The following is a 10,105-nucleotide window of genomic DNA, read 5'->3' as shown; positions in this document are numbered from 1 at the left end:
CCTTTTTCGCGCATTGACGAGAAGTTGCCGCTGTCGTCTTGGTTCGAGGCTTCTCACTCGAGGGAATAAAACTTAGTAGTAATAAAAGTTATGTCGCTCTTTTTTATATTTGATACGAATGTCTACAAAATACATCGCGTTACATTAATAGAAATAAACGGATCTTCCCAGAGAGATATAGTTTTCCCTAGAATGTTATGTTTTGATTTTGCGCTTGGTATGTCTCGCGCTCTTCCCCCACTCTTTCGTATCTCGCGCGACATGACGTAGCGGCGAGAAATTGCCGCTGCCGTGTAGTCAGAATGTGACCACGTTACAGTGCTGTCGCTTCGCGCGCTTAAGGAAGCACCGCGTGTGCTTTTCGCGATTTTACGTTCTCTACTCGCGTGTGTGCAATAAACATCGAGGACATCGTGAGAAGTGTCGTATACCGTTAATAAGCACGTGCGATTCTAATTACCCGGTGTTTTCTCTCACTGATCGGCGAGAGCGAGCGTTCGATCCGATGCTGGTGTTGGGAAGCAGCCAACAGCGGTGCATCGATCGGTGAGTTGTGATAATCAATCTGTCTCAATCATTGTGTAATTACGTGTTTGTTTCGTTCGTATAATGATTCAACGATATCCGTGTGAACGCATTGATAATTGGCAGGAAAAATATTTGCTTCTTTTTTACTTTGTGGAAATAAAACAAAAGAGCCCATACAGCGCGAAAAGATTGCAGAAACAAACATATATATTTCAATGTAACAATAGAATATTTCATATACATTGCTGCAAGATTGCGGTAACATTAAAATGTCTGTCTTCAGTCACATTGCAATGATCTTACAATGTAACATATACTTGTAGTATTACATTATTGGATTTATAAAAAATGTATTTATAATAATATAATACAAACAGATGTTTTTCATCTTAACATTTATACGTTTTTTAAACTGCCTTACATCTTTAGTTACAAATGTTACTGTGTATTTATTATATGACAAAAATATTTGGTAACATAATTTAATAAATAATAAAATAATTGAATTAAAATAATTTATTTCAAAAAATTTAAAATTTTATTTATAAGAATATTAGACTCTATTTTACATCTTAAGTAGACAATAAATGGGTGATCTTAACTTTTCCAGATATTTATCTACCTGATTTCTAAACAATCTAAACAATATCTGAATTCTCTATGTTGGAATTATATGAGAAATTAAACTGATAAAAATAATTACATTTTTAAGCTTCTGTTGTTCTTTGCAAGCTTTATATAATTTTCATGGCTAAAACTCAAACACGAGATGGATAACGCATCACCCGTTGCATAACGATAAAGAAATAAATTATCGGAGTTGAATATTTTTTTGTAAAGGTTTTGAAATGTTGCAGTAACATTTCTCATCGGAGTATCTACGTCTTGGAAAAGCATGAGCAATCTAGAATTCTTAGGGAATTTTTTCTGTATCTTGAGAAATTAGGGAATTCTCATGGAATTTTATTGGGAAATTAGAAAATTTTCAAAAAAATTTTTTTTTTTTTAAATTTTGCTCTTATACTGTAAGCAGTTTGCAATCTGCTAATAAGCCTAATTGTGAATTATGTGTTTAAAATATATTATAAATATATTTTTATCTCTGTTTATATATTTAATGTCTTAACAAAATAATAAATATACAGTACATATTCTTTATTTTAATTTTTAGTGACAAAAAAGGTGTTATGCAAGCTAAAAATTATTATCTTAAGCTAGGTTCCAAAACGATGTAAAATTTCCTCTCAAAAAAAATGTTTTGATAGCTGGCCTGGAACCAATTAGAAACGTTCAAAAAAGTTTCAGAACGAATAAAATTTTTCTCCGGAAAGTTTCGGAACATAGCCTTAGAAAGCTATTCAGCTTGTTTTCAGTACATTTATTTTAGCACTTGAAACTTAAATGGCTTTATATTTCTTTTTGTATGAATAAAAAGCACTAGAAAACGCGTACAATAAAAAAAAAATTTATTTTAGATTAAATTGCACAAAAAAAAAAAAAATTTTAATATTTTCATTACCTGAAATTTTGAATAAAAATACCTAAAAGATCAGGGAATATTCAGAGAATTTTTTTACAATATTTGAGTAGACATCCTGAACATTTCTCATGAAATATTAACATGTTTCTGTGTCTCTATAATATTACGTTGCAGTTTGCAAAATTGTAACATTGTTGCAATGTAATTGAAATGTTCTGTTCTCTATAGAAAGTTATTAGAAGAGAGTTCGATTCCACAACGCGCGCTATGCGTCCAAATTTGAATATACACGAAAAGAGTATATGAGTAAAGAGTCTCTTGGTCCTTTGGACGTTAATGAGTCGAGCAAAAACTTTTATCACGTACGCAGCGTCGTACACATTCGAACGTACTGTAATATCTTAATTAAAAAAGGCTATCTGCTTTCGCATTTCTCAGCACAAAATTATAATCGCAATGGTATTTGATCGTTATTGCAAACGTAAAATTTTAATTTGCAAGCAATTAGGAAGTGGCAATACTGGCAGATAAGAGCCAAGGTGGGGCTCTTATCAGCTAGTATTCTCACTTAATTGTTTGTACTTTCAGCCTATTGCTGTTATTATTTAAATTTAGCCGCGATATTTTTCGTCGTACTGTGTGATGTTGCCGCCCCGGTTCGCAGTGTATGTGTGCTTGTGTGTGTGTGTGTGTGTGAGGACATACATGCGTACATCCGCTGTGTAACGAAGGTCAGGAATGCGTTCCTCGTCGCATAAAGTCGAAATTCCGAAACGATGGACGAAGTGACATCCTGGATTAATTAGCGTGCGCGATCCTAATTAATGTCGCGGTTCACCGATCGATCCATATCTATGCGCGCTTATGAACGGATCAATGATATAGAGTTAGGAAGACGGTAATGGCAGCGACGTATTAATCGGTGGATAAATTCACCTGTCATGTCTGCTCGTAATTATCATTTATTTTATTTGTGATGGTTTAACGATATCGCGATCGTTGTACAATGCATCGTTTTCCCTTTGTACATAGAATTAAAAAATAAACGAGTGAATATATATGTAATTTAATTTTAAATATTATAACAATTAAACAGAATATTATAAATGTTGATAAAGCGTGTTTGTTAATGTTTTACATAATAAAATATTCATTGCGCGCAAATAATTATTATTGTTAAAGGAGCAAAGAGAGAGATAAAGGGAGTGAAAGAGAGAAGGAGAAAGAGGGAGCTGATAATTAATTTATTTTTATATTTCAACTAACGAAACGCGGCGATTCATAAATAATATTTGCACAGATAATTGTTTATTTATGATCAAGCGCCTGTCGATGAAAATCTAGATCTAAATATGCCGTGTTAATATTGAAAATGAGAGAGTGTAATAGTATTTCTTATCATTTATAAAATTGTATTAAAAAATTTTAATAATTTTAATGTTTATGATTTAGAAAATAGATGTATGTATATATATATATATATATATACAGATTTTATAAATTATTTGAGCGATTTCAATTGAATTTAACGAAATATATTTCATCATATTTTTGTAGAAACTATCAACATTTATTTATTATTTTTTAAACATGAATTATTTTCATGCAGTAAACAAAGAACTATTACTCTTTCAACGATAAAAAAAATTTCTATTTTCTTACGCGTAACAATAATATTTTCATTTCATTTACGCGCGCAGTGCTTTTTACACAGAAAAATGTTACATCAAAATTTTTGATTTTATAATATTAATTCTTATTTTTTATAGATTTAAATGACCTTATAAATTGTAGAAATCTCTCTTCGTCTATCACAATATCTTTATAAGAAATCTTTCAATTATGACAATTTATCACCGCATATCTCTCTTATCGTTACATTATGGCAATTTTCAGTCGTAATTGTGATGTTATATATAACGATAAATTCAATTTCATGCATTAATTTTAGTCACTTTGCAATGACTTGCTTTCGTTTTAAATAATACAAATAACGTATTTAATGTCTGTCGAGAGTGACTGCAAGTAATGAAATGCATTCATACTGTGCATCAAAATGTTACACATTATGCCTTTCATATTTCATTACTAATTAATGCCATCGATCGATAATAATAGATTAATCGCGATATCACAATACGATAGATGTCATTCCGATGTTTAACGAAGAATAAATAAATTTTAGATAAATTTATCCAGAATATAATCGTCGCGAAAAAAATTATATATATTCAAAGAAAATTAAAATTTCTTGATATGTTACTTTGTTTCAAATATCTCTAATATATTTTTAAATTCTATTAATTAGAAATTATTATTCGCATAATTGATACAAATTCAACAAGAAACTGTATTAACATGTTATTTGCAACAGTATAATACGTCGTATTTAACAAATTACTTTTTATTCATGTTAATTAATAAAAGACCTAACTATGTTTTATCTTGATTATACGTTATCTTGATTACGTTTCTCTCTTTCTATACGACTGAGACTGATATGAGAGATCTCACGCGATCGGGTGTTATTATAAAAATTAAGAACCTCCTGTAATAACTTATATTTATAAAATTAAATAATTTAATATGTATTATCTCTTTCCATACTTAAATGAGAGATGCCTGAGAACAAGATACATAAATAGAAATGATAGATCTACAAAAAATCGATTTCAATTTGTCTAATGCATCCACAGATAAAAGCTCGTGCGGAGAATTTAGGTTACTTTAAAATGTATGGAAGAGAGAGAGTATATTCTTATTTAGATATATAATACTTTAAAAGAGATCACATTAAATTAATCCTCTTTAAAAAGCAAGTACCTATCAGTTGCACGATTATTTTCGAAAAGCTCAGGTTGCGACAGAAATTAAATAAAGTCTAAACAATACAAAAATTCTAGTTCGGAAAAAGGCAACAATTGGAAAAGATACTTTTAAAACATTTAATTACTAAAAATTTTATTTAACTGAGAAATAAATTTTTTAATTTTAATATATTGATTTTAATTAATTTATTTTAAAAGAATAAAAAGTATACAATTTTACTATTTAATTTTTAAAATGATATCTTGCGAGCTATATTTTTTTTTAAATGCGCCTGTTTTATTAATTATAACGTGTTTCAGAGTAAATTGCTATCTACATTACTAAGTGACACGTATAAAAAAATTAATTAGAAAAGATTTATTAAAAAAAGAGCGGTAAAAACATGTTAATATAAAAATAAAAAATTTCAGCAGACAATCGTGCGAGAATCAGTCATTTCAACATACAATCTTCTTTGTCCTATTTCCGCATGATTTCAGCAATCTTGCCCTCCAATTATATCCAAAAAGTGAGTGCGTCATCTATACTAAACTACTTTCCTAGCTTTACCTCGCTATCAATTTTTTATGTCCCATGAAAAATTAAATAAAACGCGCGGACTCTCTTGCCTCTATTCTCTTGTATCATATCGTTGGATTGGCAGTTGAATGAGTGATATGACGTATCAGAGATCGATAACATCTCTCTACATCAATTCTACTATAGTTCATTTTGTACAGCCTAAATACTGTTTAGCATATCGCGTTCGTGTAAAAAAAAAAAATCTCCGAGACATATATACTCGCTACGAAACGTCTTTCAAATGTTGCAAGCCATTTATAGAAAACATTATTCTTAACGTCAATTAATGTTATATAACTCGTGTCCTACATATCAATGTTTGCGACTATCCGAATAATAATTATCCGGTGAAATTTAATTGCGCTTTTGCGGCATGTAGATGATACAACCCTTTTAATTACCAATGTAGCTACGCTGTCATGTATTTGCCATGATTATTGGAGGAGAATTTCTCTCAATAATGATCATATATTTCCGTAAACTCGCGTATTCTCGCAGCAATAGAAACAAGATGTGAGTTTGTTTAAGTAAAATTCAATTTAAAATTCAAATTTAAAAGTTAAATTGAAATAAAATTATGTAAAATATAAATATTTTTCTTTAATTTAACTATATGGTTATATAATTTTGATTTGTTTAAAAAATTATATTTAATATATTTATATTTGTTGTATTTAATATATATTTATATTTATTTATATTTATATTTATATGCAGAAAAAGAAAGAGGGACAGAGACAGAGACAGAGAGACTAAAAATTTAGGCTTAAAAGAATTAATAGATTAAATAATAAAAAAAACAGTTATATAATATATTAATATTTATTAATAATTGTATATAATTAATATATTATTAACTTAATTTGGAAATCATCAAAAAAATACATATTTTTTACTGGGACTGATAAATAATATTTTCACGCTTTTTCTATATGCCAGATTAAGCCGACAGATATAATTAACATGCATTTGTATTTGCAGTATTTACTTTTATAGTAATTAACATATTTAAAATTCTCATAAATAATTGATCAAGCATCGGATTTTTATAGGTATCAATGTAGAATATTGTTTGTAATGAATAATTATAACGGGATAATAAGATACATTATACGGTGAGCAATTAACCAGTATTTAAATCAATTGAATTGATCAAGATTTTAAGATGCACATATAAATTATGATTCGTGGCAATAATAATTGATTGAACAATTTGGCATACGTGAGCCACACACGCACCCGCATTGCATACGATGCTCCCTTCCGACAATTCGAAATGCACTGTGCATCTTATCATTACATTTTTTTAAATGTTGGTAAACAAAATAGCATCAGATATGGCGGATATCGTTTTTGGAATAGCAAAATGACATACAAGGGCTTTTGCGAGTGATAAACAAGCATTATTACGTACATGTGTCGATATACTCAAAACACATTTGTGACGGCAGGGAGAGGGGAAGTTCACCGGCCTTGCATTTGCGCAACGCGAATTCACTTATTGCGAACTGCAGAATCACGCGAGCGCGCATATATGCAGAGTTCGGAATGCATATGCCGCTGAATTGCGGTGTGCCCGGGGCGAATTTAACCCTTAGTACCTCGCGTGTGTCCTATCCGCCCTCGTATCTCGATATCACGGCCGGGGCGAGCACTGACCCGCTTCGCTTCCTACAGTCTGGTATACAGTTTATACAACGCTTTGTGTTCGCCGCTTGGACTATACATTGTATATGACTGCAGGACCTGGCAATTTCATTAGAAGGATAGGGGACGGAAGAAAAACGCATAATCAGATATCCTAAATTCGTATTTGGGTCAGTTTGTACATAAGTAGGAAAGCATGTGTACAGATACATCGTAAAAAGAATTTCTAAAAATTCTGATACATTTTTGTTTGAATTTTCAGACTTTAGTGTCTGAAAGCAATTTTAGACAATCTCTTTTAATCATCAGAATCATTTTTCTAAAAATTCAAAAGAGTGTCTGAAAATTCAGAAGAGTGTCTGAAAATTCAGAAGAGTGTCTGAAAATTCAGAAAAGTGTCTGAAAATTTAGAAAAGTGTTTGAAAATTGAAGTATGTTTGAAATTCAAACTGAATTCTGTCTAAAAATTTAAATAGTGTCTGCAAAAAACTGCAAACACTTTGTCTGAACAGAATACAATAATAAGACTCTAAATAAGTCAATGTCAATAATAAAAGAAGCTAATAAGAGTCAAACGCGTGATGAAAGCGCATATAAAGAAATTAATAAAATCCTATTTAATTATAAGCGTTGTTTATTATATTTATTACATTTATTATATTTATTTATATAAATGTTATACATATTATTATATTTATTATATTTATTATATCAATTACACGTGTTGCTTAATAAATAACTATAATTAATAAAGATTTTATTAATTTCTTTATTTGTGTCTTCATCACGCGTCTAACTCTTATTAGTTTCTTTTATTATTGATATTCTTTTGTTTTTTGTTTGAAGTTTTAGTCGGTTTTTTGCAAGGTAATTTACTACATTGGAAAGTAGTAATCATATGACGACTCCAATAAAAATAATTTTTAATGTATAGATATATTTGTTTTATATATATATATATATATATATATATATATATATATATATATATATGTTTTAGTTCGACTATAATTTGATTGAGAAAGATATTTAATATGGAAGCAAAAAAAGTGATGATTGCATGAAATTGTCGTTTTTATTTTCAAAAAATTAATTCTTTAGAATTGAAAAACGACTAATTTTCTCTTCTCAAATAATTCTTTGAATTTTTCCGCGCTTTTCTGATTAAATTTTTAAATTTTGGATTTAAATGTCTGCTTTATTAACTCTGAAATTTTAGATTAAAATTTTGTTTACATTCTTTCATATTGTTGATTTTTGAATTCTCCAATTCCACATACACTGCTAACATCAATATCGTTTTTGTTATGGAAATTTAATTAAAGAAGTTAAATTGAGTTTCTCAAAAGTTTATATATAGCTTGAAGAGTTAACTTAAATCCCAATATCAACAAGTTGTGAAGAAAATGACATCTAATCAAAATCTTGTTAATGGAAAATTTTCTTTAAACTAATCAGAGCCTTTTAGATGAAAGCAGCAACATTAGTTTTGTATTCCGTATATTGTGGTCAGTAGCAGCAAGCTCTCTGATTCGCCGTGCATCTAAATTGTATAATGCTTTTAAGTAGAGCGTGCTAGTTGCTAGTAAATATACGTGGTGTGATTTTGTCTTATGAAATGTAGTACGATAACATCGTGAACCGTAGATATATATATATATATATATATATATATATATATATATAGTATATATACATGCGTGACTTGCAGTCACCCTGTAGAAAGCTCGTAGAACTTATGCTCATACGTCGGTATTAATTTATCGCGTTCAAAAGGGAACCGATGCCCGTCGAAGGTTTAACGTCGGAAATAGGGTAGTGTTAGCGATAACATCATACAACAAATTCAAATTAAGATCCATGTTTGAGATATCAAATATATATATAACGCGAAAATACCGTATAAATGCAATTAAATTTACAAGATAAGAGAGAAAACAAGAACAGAAGTAAATTAAAAAAAAATTACATTATAATATATTAATTATTTATATTATTTTTTAAAACTTATATATATATATATATATATATATATATATATTCTAAAAAAATAATTAGAAAATTACACAAGTAATAATTGGAAAAAGATTGGTATAGGAGCTAAGTAAGTTTGAGCGATCAGCACATAATTAAATAATTTTTTAAATTATAATTATTAAACTTGAAAAGTAGTATATAGTCGGCTTTCTACATTTCTCGAAGCGTCTGCGTTTGACAGAAAACAGTACGTTAATTCTCGGCAGTTCTGTGCATCTTTTAATAACTAAATTCGCATCTTTCTCAGCAGGGCGGAATTTCTCGCGATATACTTGAGAGAAAAACGAGCGGCTTCTTTTCATTTTTCTTCGAGTTCTTCGCTCGCAGAGATGATTCGTATATCTTCCCGAGAGCTGTCGAAAGTTTTACCGTGATCTTGCCTAGCCTGGGTCTGCCTATTTCGTTCAAGTTTTGCACAATGGAAGCTGCGCCGTTCATTTTCTTGGCCACGTGCTGTGAATGCAAAGATATGTCGAATTTTCTTTGGAAGAGGCGAAGAGTAGAATTAAAATTTAAAATCCGAATTTGGTAGAAATATATCTCTGTGTGATTACAGTTATTCTAAGCATACGACGATGTACATAAAACTTGTATAGATACCCCTTTTTTTTTGAAAGCGATCTTTGCCAAAACAGATAGCAAAATCTTTTTGGTCAGATGCAAATAACGTTTCGCTCTAAAAATTGTACTTTTTCTTATTAAAAGTAGATCAAGATTAGACGACTACTTTGAATATTAATATAAATGTTTGTAAAAGATATAAACTATATGATAATCCTGCAAAGTGTGCATGCATATTATGTGATAATATTTTTAAATTATCTCTTTTTAAATAATATTTCTCTGATAATAAAATAAATAAATTGCATATTAAAAGAATTAATTGTCATTGTACCGATTTTGCAAGCACAACCAATAAATGATAAAAATCATCGTGATAATCTTATGAGTTGACAATTTTTGAGAGATTGAGGAGGCTCGTCAACTTTAAAATATTTTCCAATTTTCATGATCACCATTTTG

The 10,105-nt window shown here is 29.4% G+C and overlaps 1 protein-coding gene across 1 annotated transcript in view; it reads left to right on the top strand.

Moving 5' to 3' along the window:
* The first annotated feature begins 318 nt into the window (after positions 1–318).
* Positions 319–10,105, top strand: part of LOC126856623 (small conductance calcium-activated potassium channel protein) — a 168,508-nt gene continuing 158,721 nt past the window's right edge. Inside the window, exon 1 of the mRNA XM_050605306.1 lies at positions 319–546. The gene's annotated coding sequence lies outside the window, so the exon portion shown is untranslated. The remainder of the gene's footprint in view (positions 547–10,105) is intronic.

The sequence above is a fragment of the Cataglyphis hispanica genome, chromosome 19, assembly GCF_021464435.1.
Source record: "Cataglyphis hispanica isolate Lineage 1 chromosome 19, ULB_Chis1_1.0, whole genome shotgun sequence".
NCBI lineage: Eukaryota > Metazoa > Arthropoda > Insecta > Hymenoptera > Formicidae > Cataglyphis > Cataglyphis hispanica.
The sequence above is the reverse complement of the archived record's forward strand: the minus strand, read 5'-3'. Positions and strand labels throughout refer to the sequence as shown.